Below are 13,112 nucleotides of genomic sequence, written 5' to 3'. Positions count from 1 at the left end.
CAATAAGATTGAAGCAGCTGCAGTAGTTCCAGAACTGAGGATCAACTATTAACACAGCATTCCTTGAACCAGGGCTGCCAGTTTCCCCCCATATATGGTGGTTCTGTTCTTTTCCTCTGCTATTAGATGCATGGCATGATTTGGGGAAGGGTGTGTGTGAACCAAACCTGATATCCTGGGGCATATCCAGTGATAGCCATACACAATTCAATACATTTATTGTGCTAGACAATTATGCTATAAAACACCTAAACACAAACACAGTAATAACATAACAAACGTCAATAATATTAAAGAAGAAAAAATAGAAGTACCATCAGTATCTTAGTGTACCATAAGTACCTTAGTGTCTCAAATTTTAGTAGCATCCTGTGCGTTGCCAAAATGCGGCACCCCCGCCTCTCACCTTCTGTTAGACTTCATAGCTGTGGTGCCTGCTGCGGTGCCCCAGAATTTTCACGCCTGATGAAACTGAACAGCTCACACTCTCCTCTATCTGCCTTTGGTACCATCAGCGAACTCAGCTTCAGATTAAACCTCAGAGTTCCCAAAACAATTTGCAGCAATATTATCTAACACTCTTTTTTTTTTTTTGCAGCCAGTGCAAAAAATATACACTTCATGTGTCACAAAGCTGTTAGTGTCACTCAAAAGAAATAGTACTGTTTCTTCCAAGGTGTTCCTGCTTCCATATGTCAACAGACATTTCAGAAATCTCTCTTGTATTACTATATAAAGGACAGATTAACAGATAGTGAATAATATCTTCCACCTGAAATTGGCCACAAACACAGAACCTGCCATCATAAGCGACTTTGTTGCAGTGACCACCCAGAACTGCAGTAGCATTCGAAATTGCAGCTCAGTGAAGGCATTTCTTAAGAGATCCATTCATTTCAATAGGTCTACTCGGAATATGACTAATGTTGGCTATCACCCACTGTCTCTAACTTAAAAATGGCCTCAAGAGCAGGCTGACATAACCACATTCCAGAAAACATCAAAAGGCATAGCAGGGAATCACCACACATCTATTGTCTGCCAAGAAACCTGAGAAACGTTTTCTCCAAGTAACGGCCAGATTTAAGTGTCCATTAATTGGCCATAACTTAGACCATCAGCTCTGACCTGCTCTCAATTCCTTTTCTGATTTCCTCTGCCTTCAGTAATTAAAGCCAAGACCTGGCAGAGTCTGGCATTCAAAATAAATCCACACACTGGCTAGTCGAAATTTGCAAGGGGTGCTCTGCTCCAAGTTTCCCATGTGACCCATCCCAAAGGAAGATTCCTCCTTGCAACAGTGTCATCTTGAAAGAAGAAGGCTAAAATGGTGATGGTGGTGAAATGGAGAGGGATTGTCTAGCAGTGGGAAGGGCACAAAGAGAAGTCTGCTCTTCTGGCCTTCATTAGGCCCGGAAGTCTTACTAACAAGAAATTCCCAGCGCAAATGTACCAGAGGTAAAGACCCAGAAGCCCAAGCAAACTGCAGTTGCCATAGATCTGTGTTCCTGGAATTTCCAGTTAGTTGTTACTTGACCAATCACTCCCCTTTGACTTTCCCCATTGCTACTGCTGAAGGTAGAAATGATGGAGAAGTGAAACTGATTGTAGGGTAGATTTGGAATTGAGTTGAATTTCTTTGGAAAATCCTGGGCTTTTGTGTATGAGTTCTCAGTAATCTGCAAAGAACTAAAACCTGAAACAACAGCCCTTTTCTAAACTGGCAGTGCGGATGTGAAACTTACCCATGTTTACAGAGAAGTTAGAATGAATTTTTATCTCCTTTCTGCATTGCTGGACTATGGATGCCCCCTATATAAAACCTTTCTTGATTTAGTGGTCATCCACACTTTTGCTTGATCCGTATTTTCATTGTATTGTGTACCAATTAATTCCATCAGGTCTAAGAGCTTTTCCTGTTGCTCCATGGCTGTGCCTTGAGAAAATCCGATCTTACTCGCTGAGTCAGGTCTTATCAGATGCATGGAAAATCTGAAGAGAGATTTGCTTAACGGAGCTTCAATTCAGCGGGTAAAATCAGATTTCCGCAAGGCACAGCTGCAGAACAACAAGAAAAGCTCTCAGACCCAGGGGAATTAATCAGAACACAATGTGATCAAAATATGGGTCAAGCAAAAGTGTGGATGAGCTCTTATTTTAAATGCTCCCTAGAGTCAGTCAGGTCCAGCCTGAGATGTCTTGCTACCTGAGGCAATGGTCCCGACAGCATCCTTCTCATTTCATGAACAGAAGCCAGCTAAATTGGCAGTTAGAAATACTTGTCCTGGAAGCCATGCATGTAATAAAATGTCAAAAAGGATGCTACCCTGCTCAAAGGATGCAGCTCACATCATTTTGAACTCAAGGTTATGACTTCTACTGGTTTAAATGGATCTGGATAGGCCTTCAGTGTGTGTTTTTCAGAAGGCCAACATTAAAAATTAAAATATAGGCTGCAATCCTATACCCACTGATCTGGGGAGTATGTCCCATGGAATTCAGGGGTACTTACTTCTAAGTGGACATGCATTGGGTTGTGCTGTAAGGCTGTGATTCTCTGTACACTTACATAAGAGTAAGCCCCATTGAACTAGGTGAGACTTACTTCCAGTACATGTGTGTAGGACTGCACAGCGTTTCATAAACTATAGCAGTAATAAGTAGTTATACTTTAAAAATGATGAATAAGTATGTGATGTTAGGTCATCATTGTATCGAGCTGTGTCTGTTTTTAAAGTACTGTATAGCATTCAATTTGCTGTTTTCATGTTCTGTTGATGGGAACATGGCTAACAAGTTTAGGCTATGCCAATTCTATGTTCTCAGACAGTTTGTGAAATGATAATGAAAATAACTATCTTCGGTATTCTTATGTACAGCAGTGGACAACCTGAATAGACTCACACATGGAAGAGTTGCCTGTAAGAGGGTGTGGCAAGACTTGGGTTATGATGACCTTGCTGACATCTTTGTCCACCAGCTTAGAAAAACTGGATAGGGCTGTTATATATATTGTGAAAGAATATTTACTCAGTCCTAAAAGTCTTATTGAGACAGTCCATTTCCTTCAGTATTTTGCCACTTATGAAAATCATTGAAATAAGAAATTCTGTCTAAGAATGTTCAACTCTCATTAACTGACTCTGTTTTGCTTCTGTATTCAGAAAGGAATTTGATACAGAACTTCAAGGCAACCTGATAGAAAGGAGCAACTAATTGACTTGAGAGAGTCATCAATAATGAGGAATCGGCTACAGAATTTTCAACATGAGAAGGACTGATCTGGATGCTGTTATAAAGTGTATTGCAGATGTGAAAATCATTCCTGCTTCTTATAATGAAATAACACTGGAAGTGAAGATTCTTGGATCTTGGTGAGAGCGGATGACATCTACGTGTCATCACATTATTTGTTACTTTGTTAGTGGGGAAGAAAATATAATTCAGGGGCATCTTGTTGAGTAGACTGCAAATTGTTAGGAACGAAAAGTGGTGCATGGCCGGGATTTGTATGTTTGAAACTATATTTTTATATTTTTAGCAGAAGAGTGGAAGATAATTCATTCTTATAAATGTACATATGTACGTGCAGGTGTGGAGTTGAAGCAAAATATTAAGCACAACCTCAGGTGCCAGATGCAGCCCCTGAATCCAATTTTTCAATCCAGTGTGTCATCTACATGGGATCAAAATACACAAAATACACATCTTTTACGAAGATGTGGCAAGTCTCCTACTGTATTTCAGATATTGCTTTGGCAGGGTGGACTTCACATGAGTGCGTGCTTGAAAATGGTGGTCTGTAGGCACACCCTTTATGAGTGTGGTGTGTCTATAGTTCACAGCCATGCGCCATATGGAGTGTTGCTTTTATCTGCATATGCAAAGAAGGTATTGGGGAAGCATTCAGACAACCCAGCGATGGGTGCACTATAAATGCCTAAACTGATTAGGCAGAAAGGACAAATAAAGCATGCCTCAACTGGCCCCAGGCAGCTTTTAAGATCTGCTGCTGGAATAGATGTATGGCACATGTCTGTGAAATGCCAGATTTAATGAGGTCGGGTAGTGTATACAGAGCAGACCTGTGGAGAAACAGGCAAGTCCAACCATCAAGATTTGAGTCGGAGATGAAATACTGCCTTTGGGGGAATATCCACTGGACGAAGAATCTATGTGAGAGCAGATCAGAACAATGAGCTTATCCTATGACATCCTTAAACTGACAAATAGATGAGTTCACATGTGCATCAGTCTTTGAAATGCATTTTGCCCCAAGTGGTGGGATTTTTAGGCTGTTGTATTTTCTTGTCTCTCTGGAATAATACATGTTGTTTAATCACAAGGGTAGTTATTTTTCCACAATCCAAGTTGACTGTGCTGATAGGGTACTGTTTTCATATTGGGTGAGATACAGGTGCTTGTAATGAGATAACCCTGGATCCTTGTCTTCTCAGTAATAATTCAACCTCTTTGGAGGAGATAAAATTGTATTTTGTTACCCACATCTGGTTGCATAAAATGCATTTTCCTCCCCTTTCCTGATCACCTGTGCACAGTCCTGAATAATCCACATATAAATTGAGAGCTTGGATGCCACCAGGGAGACTTGGCTATGAGTTACTGCCCGTGATGGGACAGCTTCACACGGCACCTCTTAACTCACGGGCTGAACAAAATCGGGAGAGGTGCTCCTGACAAGTATTTACAGTATTTCAAGTATAGATCAAGGACACAAAAAAACAACTACAATAAATAATCAAGAGAACCAATATCTGCTTAATTGGGTGGCCTGCATGTATATATAGTTCACAACAATCAAATACTTTCCCACTCAGAGTAAAAGGGTTACCACTATAGAATGCATATACATGTGCCTGCATATTTTTATTATTTTTTTGTAGTTTGCCTTGTGATCAGTGAAAGTTTCATTGGGAACAAAGAGGTTGATATGGAAGAACATTGGCAGATGCTCTTGTAAAGCAGCCCTTTCAGCCTGAGGGCAGACTATGAATGCGCAGAATCACATTTAACATTTGAAGGTGGAGGGGAACATCTTGGGGGTGTGTGGAAATGATGCTCAGTTCGTAACACAAATTCAGTATTCTGAACCAGGTCATTATGGATTTCAGTGGCTTATCCACTGAAGTCACTCCCTGCTGCTTTGGCTCCCCGTAGTCTCATTCATGTGCCTTGCTTTTTGTTAATACACAGTAGTAAGGAAACCATGAGCTATAACAGTATCAGTCTACACCTGGTCTCCCTATTGTCCTGTTCGTTCCTTTCAGAGACTATCCAGAATTTCTGGTAGATCAGTATAGCTAGAATTTATTTATTTATTCAGTCAGTCAGTCATTTTACATTTCCATCTTGTGTTGCTTTTCTCCTTTGCATCTTTTTGAATTTGTGCAAGCAAGTGCTAGTAGTTTTCAATGGGCAAAGATTCATTCAGCTTGTCACATGAAAATAATTATGTGAGGTTATCTGAATCTACCTTTAGGTATTCCAAGGCAATGCTCTTAAGCCGCTGAGCTATGCCAGACCTTGAGTAGACAGAGAGACTTGTTAACTGATTCTCTGAGTTCTCAAATACTTTTTTTCAAAGCAAGCACTACCAGAGTGCATCAAATGCAGAACAGTTCTGGATACTGGACTAAAATCCTGGATACCTGGATTCTTTTTCTATGAGACAACCCATTGGTTGTCTCCACCATGCAAGACTAAAGTAAATGTAAAGTAAAGTAAAGTAAAGTAAAGTAAAGGACTAAAAACATACCAAGAAGTTCCTTCTCTACATTCCCCTTGATAATGGGTCTTTCATTATTTCTTTTTGTCTGACTGAGCTTGATCTGCTTTCATGACTTCATTCATTGTCTAAAAACCCAGGTGTTCCCCACAAAAACAAATGAAAAGAGCAATGTTTGCGTATTTTGCTTCCTATCTTGCGTTCTACAAGAACTAGAGACTTACATTTTCTACATGAAAACTGGGAATCAGGGGTTTATGACTCACCTGGGAGGGTAACTGGCTCCCTTGCACTCCTCAGCAAATGCCCAGGCTGCTTTTCATTCTGAGTGAGACCTGGAAAATTTGTCCCCAAAGCTCTGCCCACAGTACACTACTATGCACTGGTAGCCTGAAATGTCTAGAGAGGGTACAGACCAGGGATCTGAAACAGTTCATCCAGTGCCACATATAATACCCATTTAAATACTGCATCCAGAATGATATCATTCTTTTTCTTATTCTGCTTGTGTACATGAGTGGGGTTCTTCTTCTTTTGCTATATCCATAAATACATCAGAGGCAAGCTGAGAAAATTGATCATTGTTTGAAAGAGACTGGAGAATAATAAAATGGTCTCGTTTTTTGGTTTGTTTCTTTAAAGGTAAGCAGCAAAGATACGGAAAAGCAGTTTTTCCTTTTCTCCAGCACAGCCACTATTGAGATATGTAGTTGATAGAAAGGGAATTTCCCCACTAATGCTGGGGTATTTTATAGGAGATGGGCAGCATATTTATTCATTTATTGCATTTATTTTCCACCTTTTCCTTCAGGAAATTTAAGGTGGCATATATGGTTCCCATCTCCTATGTTCTCCTCACAACCTACCCTGTGAGGTAGGTTAGGATGAGAGGTCCAAAGTCACCTAGTAAGCTTAATGTCTGAGCAGGAATTTGAGGCCTGGTCTAACTCTCTAACGTCTACACTAAACTAGCTGTTCATTTTTGTTTCCATCTTGTATTTGTTTTTAAGAACTGCTTTGGGCCTGACCTCTGGGTAGCAGGAGGAAGTAGGAGTGGTGTAGTAGCAATGCAAGTAAAAGCTAAACAGCAAGCAAGCAATGGTTGAAGTAGCATGAGGCGAAGTAGGAAGGAGCCTACATCCCAAATAGGATTGCCACCTCAGAACTTCATTGTCTTCTGAGACAGCTGAGGAACAGCAAAAAGGATACCTAACATGATGTTCAGTGTTGGCTTTGGGGTAACATGCACAAAGACCATTTGCTAGATTAGAAAGTCTTCCTAAGTGATTATTAACAAGTTCTGACGAAAACAATGCACACTAACACAAAATCAAATATGTGATCTATAAACCTCTTAATTAGGTCCTGTTGCAGTTAATCAAATGGGGCCAATGTAAATGCAGATCCACCAGTCTAATTGATTTATGGTGATTAACAAGCCATTTGTCTTTCAAATAATCTTGGTGCCAACGGTTCACAAATGCACATTTTTTGTGCATTTAAAGCTTTCTTGTCCATAACCAGGTGCGAATGTATTGAATTAAAGTAATGATGTTGAAAGAACAAGAAATGCCAATATGGGTTGGGTCAGCTAGAAGAAATCTCTGTAGTCCTCTTTAATAATCAATATGTGCTGTGCTTTCTAATGCCTCAGATTATTGTAAGCAAACAAAAACTATTCCTTGTATGAGCCACCTCATTTGTGATTGAAGCTAAGAAAGTGAAGTAAAATCATTAATGTGCTTTTCTTTTTTATTCATTGCCTAGAACATTGCATAAAATTACAAATGAATGTCCTTTACAATATAATCCTATAGATGTTTATTCACAAGTAAACCCCACTGAGTTTAATGAAACTTTAGGTTGCAATTTTAGGGCTTATTCACATTTACCTTTTGCCTCATTCTTTCCACACACAGGTCTGTGCTTAAAAGTCCCATGTCTGAGTATGTGGGGCTTTTGTTTTGCTCCAGAGCTCTCTTCATGAAAACGTGCTCTTTAGTGCTCAACTGGAGCAAACATCAATTCAGGTTTTCTGAAGATTGCTGTTTGTTCCCAATGAGCTTGAAAGAGCAGGTGTTTGCAGGCAAAACTCTGTGGAGCAAAAACAAACAAAATGCTTGGATATGGAGCTTTTTAAGCCTGGAAAGAGCAGGGCAAAAGGTAAGTGTGGATTAGCTGCTTTCCTAGGAGTAAATCCCTTTGAACTCAATGGGGCTTACTTGTGAATAGATGTCTAGGGTTGTACTGTTAATCGCTTTCAGCCCTGATTCTATTGATTTGTAGCCAGCCATACCCCTTCTCGTCCATTACTGACCTGTCCTTTCCTCAACACAGTTATATTACAGTTGATGATTAAAACATCCAGCGATAGTGAGTTCTAAAGGTCAGGAGTGTTCTTTGTGAACCTATTTTCTTTGTTCAGCCATCACAGAATATATCTGTTCTGTGATGTAGCAGCAGGCTTTCAATCTAGGAGTATGACCCAGGGAAAATTAATCACTTTTAAGTCTTATTGATTTCAAGGGCAGAGTTGCTCAGGTTACCTTTCGTTGGGCCACTAGCATTCTAGCTTTGTGTGTTCATGACTTTAAAAAAATGGACTAGAAGCCTGTCTCTAAAGAGTTGGCTGATAAAATTCCAATCAACACGTAAAATTCAGCCTCCTTGGGTTCCACATGGAACCTCCAAGATCGAACCCGAGGCTGTATACCATGACAGATTGGTTGCAGAGGAGCAGCAACAGTAGGAGAGGGCTTCTGCCTTTATGCCGTGCATGTAGGCTTGTGGAGGTAGCCAGTTAGCCACTGTGGGCAGTAGGATGCTGGAGTAAGATGCTGCCTGCAAATTCCCAATGAAAAGGCCACCCCAGATGTCAGCACACCCCATGGCGTGCATGCATGACATCAGCATGCCTTCTGGCATGCTGGCATGTTATGCGGAGGCCCTGTGGCTTGTCCGTGTGATGCAAGCATGGCCCATGACGTGTGCACACAGCCCTGCAGAACCTTTGGGGGTACGGCCCTTTCATTGGGAATTGGGGGAGCCATGGTGCCCTGGCCCCCCCTTCCCAGAACCCCTGCTGACATTGAACCCAATGTGTTTCAATTATACACAATTCTGGCTTTAGACGCGATCCGCAGAATGTAACCTCCACATAAGGTGCATGGTCTGACCCCACCTGTCCAAAGCATAATCAAAGATGTATGTACATGCCAGAGCTCAGGAATGCCCTGCCGATTGCTGATCAAGCAAGGTTCAACTGCAATAATAATAATAAATTGCCTGAAGGTACTTCACCGAGAGGCTGCATTTCAGCAGTTCACCACATGGGGCACTGCACCCAGACACAGTAGCTCATGCTGCTGCTCTTGATTTGCCTTGCTTCCAACTGTCTTGTGTCTCATTCTCACACCCACCTTCTCTTGGCAGAGAGGTTAGGTAACCAGGACACTGTAGCAAGCAAAGCCATGCATGTTCCAAATGGCCTCTCCCCGTAGCTGCAGCCTTCCCGATGTATAACACACCCCTTTCCTCCTCGCACCGTTCCTGCTGCTGGAGCTTCACCGCCTTGAGCACCCTACAAGATACTCTGCTCTTCTCTTAGTTCAAAGCAGCTTGTGAAATTAAAAGGACACGTACTCTAAAAGCAAGTGATCTAAAAAAAGATTCCAAAACCCATTCAACTCTCCCCAAAGTCAAGCAGCAACAACTGAACTTGACACAGCAGACAAGCAGCAGCAAAAGATTAAGGCGTTCTCTGGCAGGCGTGTCGGAACAGGGAAGCTTATAAAGCCTAAGTGCCTCCAGGATTCAGCACTGGCAAATATTCCCAGGGAAACCGATCTGGAACGCCAGGCCCATCAGGGCTGAAGATTTAGAAGGCCCTGCTTGGACAGTGCACACCAGGCTAGAGGCCTCTCTGCTGACCCTTACACATGGAAGGAAATACAGTGGTACCTCGGGTTACAGACACTTCAGGTTACAGACTCCACTAACCCAGAAATAGTACCTCGGGTTAAGAACTTTGCTTCAGGATGAGAACAGAAATTGTGTGGGGGCGGTGCAATGGCAGTGGGAGGCCCCATTATCTAAAGTGGTACCTCAGGTTAAGAACAGTTTCAGGTTAAGAACGGACCTCCAGAATGAATTAAGTTCTTAACCCGAGGTACCACTGTAGATAAGGGGAAACAATATTTGAGGTATGGAGGACCTTGGCCAGAGATGGGGAAAGTGTAGCCCTCTTTGGCCCCAACCTCCAGCAGCTCTAGCCAGGAAGGCCAGTGAAGGGTGTTGTCCTGCAACATTTGGAGGTCTACAGATTCTCTGTCCATGACCATAGACATATTGAGCTTTATAGATGTAAACCCGCACCTTAAATTGGCTCTGGAAGCGAGTAGATAGCCATCATAGTCCAGGTTTTAATATGCTCACTCCTTCGCAGTAGTTATAAAGGCTTCGGAAATCCACAAATGAAGGGCTCATGCCTACCAATCCTTTGGTAGGGCGTTCCAAGGATATGGCGTACCTACCTTAGATCTGATAAAGATCCACCCCCCCGCCCTGTTCCCAACATAACAAAGGGCTGCTTGCCAAGGTACGTGGAATTACATTTGGAGGCACTGCTAGGATTATATTTAACAAGGGGAGCGCAAAATCCTGAATTAATTGGTTTTCCAACTCTATTGAGTTCTGTGTTAAAGCATTGTGTATATTGGTACTTCCTTTGTGAATAAAAAATTATAGAGAGATCATATAGGCCTACAGTGGGATTTAAAATACTCTTCTACAGTGTCATCTGCTTTCAAAAATTTGATGACACACACAAGATTTAGCAAGAGTGTAGTTTTCCTGGCTATATTATAAGGTTCTGAGAGGTAATTCAACCTGGATTGTGTTCAGTCTGTTTTTGTTGCTGCTCCCCCCCCCCCATCTCCTCCATACAAAGGCGATTTCTCAGCTGACAGCCACCGAAGAGTTCAGATGAAGAAAAGCCTAATAAGGGCCTGTGACTCTTTCCTATCTGCAGATAACATGACACATTTCTGCTTGAGGAAAAGCAAGATGAAGATTGAAAATATGTTGACCCTTTGACCAGCAGAAATTAGTCCAATGAAAGAACCGATAAATGTCTCTCATGTTGTCTGAAACCAAATGCAGCAACAATAACCAAGCAATCATACTGCTGAGATGTTTCAGGCACAATAACACAAGTGTGGTTGATTTTTTTGTTTTTATGTAAAGCAACTGTATCTTTTCTATGCTGTAATGCAGCATGATAACATAAAGCAGGGGTGAGTATTATGAAGCCCTTAGAAAGGGATCAAAACCTCTAAATCCCAAGTCTGACCAGCCTCAGCCAGTGTGGCCAATGGTCAAGGATGGTGGGAATTATAAGTTCTCAGCCCTGGCTTAGAGAGACCAGGCACCTATTCTTGGGTCATTTTCTTTTACACAGTATATATATTTTTTAAAATTATTTTTATTCAATTTTTCCAATACAAAATTTATACAAATCATACATCTTTTTTATATCCATTCTCTTTTTGACTTCCCTCAACTTGACTGATACTCCTTCCCTTCTGAATTTCTTACACATTTCTAAAACCTTACTTCCATTATTTTTATAGATTAAGTCTTATTTTACTCACATTCTAACATTTCTTCTCACAGAACTTCATTAAAACTTACAAGTGTTATTTGATTATCACTTAATTGATGCATATACTCTGTGAACTTTTCCCAATCTTCTATAAATCTCTGATCTCGTCGGTTTCGGATCCTTCCCATCAGTCTATCAAGTTCTGCATAGTCGATCATCTTCCTTCTCCATTCGTCTAGTGTAGGTAGCTCCTCTTGCTTCCATTTCTGAGCCATCAATATTCTTGCTGCAGTCACTGCATATAAAAATAGCTTCCTTTCTTTCTTATTTATCTCGTTCCTTGTAATACCAAGTAAGAATGCTTCTGGTTTCTTAACAAAAGTGTACTTAAACATTTCTTCAATTCATTATCTATCATTTCCCAAAAGCTTTTTACTTTCTTACACTCCCACCACATGATAGAATGTACCCTGTTCTTTTACACAGTATAGGTGTGTGTGTGTGTGTGTGTGTGTGTGTGTGTTGTGTGACTTTACAAAGAAGAATGGCTGAAGTGTGAATGAACAATTCTTAAATTTCTGTCTCATATAACTTACTGTGCTGACACCAGAACACAGCCTATTTTTTATTTTTTGTGGTGTGCAAAGAATGATTTGTTTAGGCTACTGCTCTGAAAGCATTAGATGACAACATGATCATTGATAGGTTCTAGAATACAATGATTCTATGATCTGGAGCACAGTTGTTTTCCCTTGTTATGAGAAAGTGTACCAAGTCCACCAATGAACGGTCAAGTGGACAAAGACGATGCCTCTTTAGTTCAAGGTTGGTTAACCTTTGATCCACCAGATGTTGCTGGACTACAACTCCCATCGCCCCTGACATCTGACCGTGCTGTCTGGAGCTGATGGAGGTGGGAATCCCTGGCCTGCAAGCTGCAATCAGACTGGGAGAAATATATATATGTATTTAATCTTACGGGATCCATGTCTTGGGACGATGCCCCCTCCGTCTCACCTCTTTCCATCTACCGGTTAGAGCACCAAAAGACACTGCATTTGTTTACAATGGTGCTGTTTGTGAGATGGCTGCAGGCGCCAGAAGCTTCCTGAGCCTTTCTCTCCCAGGCCTCGCCACATTCGTGACTGCTGCGGCTTAAGGAAAGCGGCTGGTTTGCGAGCTCCCAGCTGGAGGTTGGGGGGAAGGGGAGGATGAGAAGGCAGCAGGCTCTGCAAAGGCCCGGTCGCGCCAGGTTTTGCCTCTGAGCAACCCTGGGGTCCTCCGCCTTCTCCCCGGTTCCGCGAACGCTTCCAGAGCTAGCTATGGATTTGCACTGAACCGGGGCGCGGATCACTTGGACGTGAGCGGGAGCATGTGCGAGCACCCAGGCAGCAGAGGACTGCAGATGCGCAGTCGGGGGAAGAGGAGCCGCAGCCGGAGAAAGGCGGCTCGCGTCGTTCCTCCCTTCCGCGCTGGCTTAGGCGAGCGAGGCCGGCAACTTTGCGCTCCTGCCTTGCGCGTCTCGAGGGCCAGACGCCGCGCTCTCGAGCAGCTGCTCCCGCCGCCGCTGCTGTTTTCCAGCCCGACGACGCAGCTCCTCTTTCTTCTTCTGCTTCTATTTGTTTACAACCGGGTGACATCACTCCTCCCCCGCGCCCCTCCGCTCCGAACGCGACGTCACAATGGTGCGATCCCCGGATTGGCCGCGGCGGGTTCTCAGCCGCCATTGCCGCCCGGACGCGGTTATAAAAGGCGGCGCACGCA

At 42.5% G+C, this 13,112-nt stretch overlaps 2 long non-coding RNA genes across 7 annotated transcripts in view; one reads left to right on the top strand and one right to left on the bottom strand.

The window, feature by feature from the left end:
• The window catches only part of LOC309379598, a 119,583-nt gene extending 113,868 nt beyond the window's left edge, over nucleotides 1-5,715 (top strand). For 5 of the 6 annotated variants that reach the window (XR_014172549.1, XR_014172550.1, XR_014172551.1 and 2 more), the window contains one exon: nucleotides 3,165-4,505. This is a non-coding gene — a long non-coding RNA (uncharacterized lncRNA). Of the gene's footprint in view, nucleotides 1-3,164; nucleotides 4,506-4,904 lie in introns of those variants that run through there. The other variant, XR_014172548.1, reaches the window with a different exon arrangement.
• Nucleotides 5,716-11,960: 6,245 nt separating this feature from the next.
• On the bottom strand, nucleotides 11,961-13,031 carry LOC309378504. Its single transcript, XR_014172118.1, has 2 exons — nucleotides 12,328-13,031; nucleotides 11,961-12,252 (listed from the first exon to the last, which is right to left on the bottom strand). It is a non-coding gene; the product is annotated as an uncharacterized lncRNA (long non-coding RNA).
• Between the last annotated feature and the right edge of the window lie 81 nt (nucleotides 13,032-13,112).

The sequence above is a fragment of the Podarcis melisellensis genome (genome assembly GCF_964234715.1).
Source record: "Podarcis melisellensis genome assembly, chromosome: 10".
NCBI classification, from domain to species: Eukaryota; Metazoa; Chordata; class Lepidosauria; order Squamata; family Lacertidae; genus Podarcis; species Podarcis melisellensis.
Note: the sequence above shows the minus strand (reverse complement) of the source record. Positions and strands in the feature narration are given on the sequence as shown.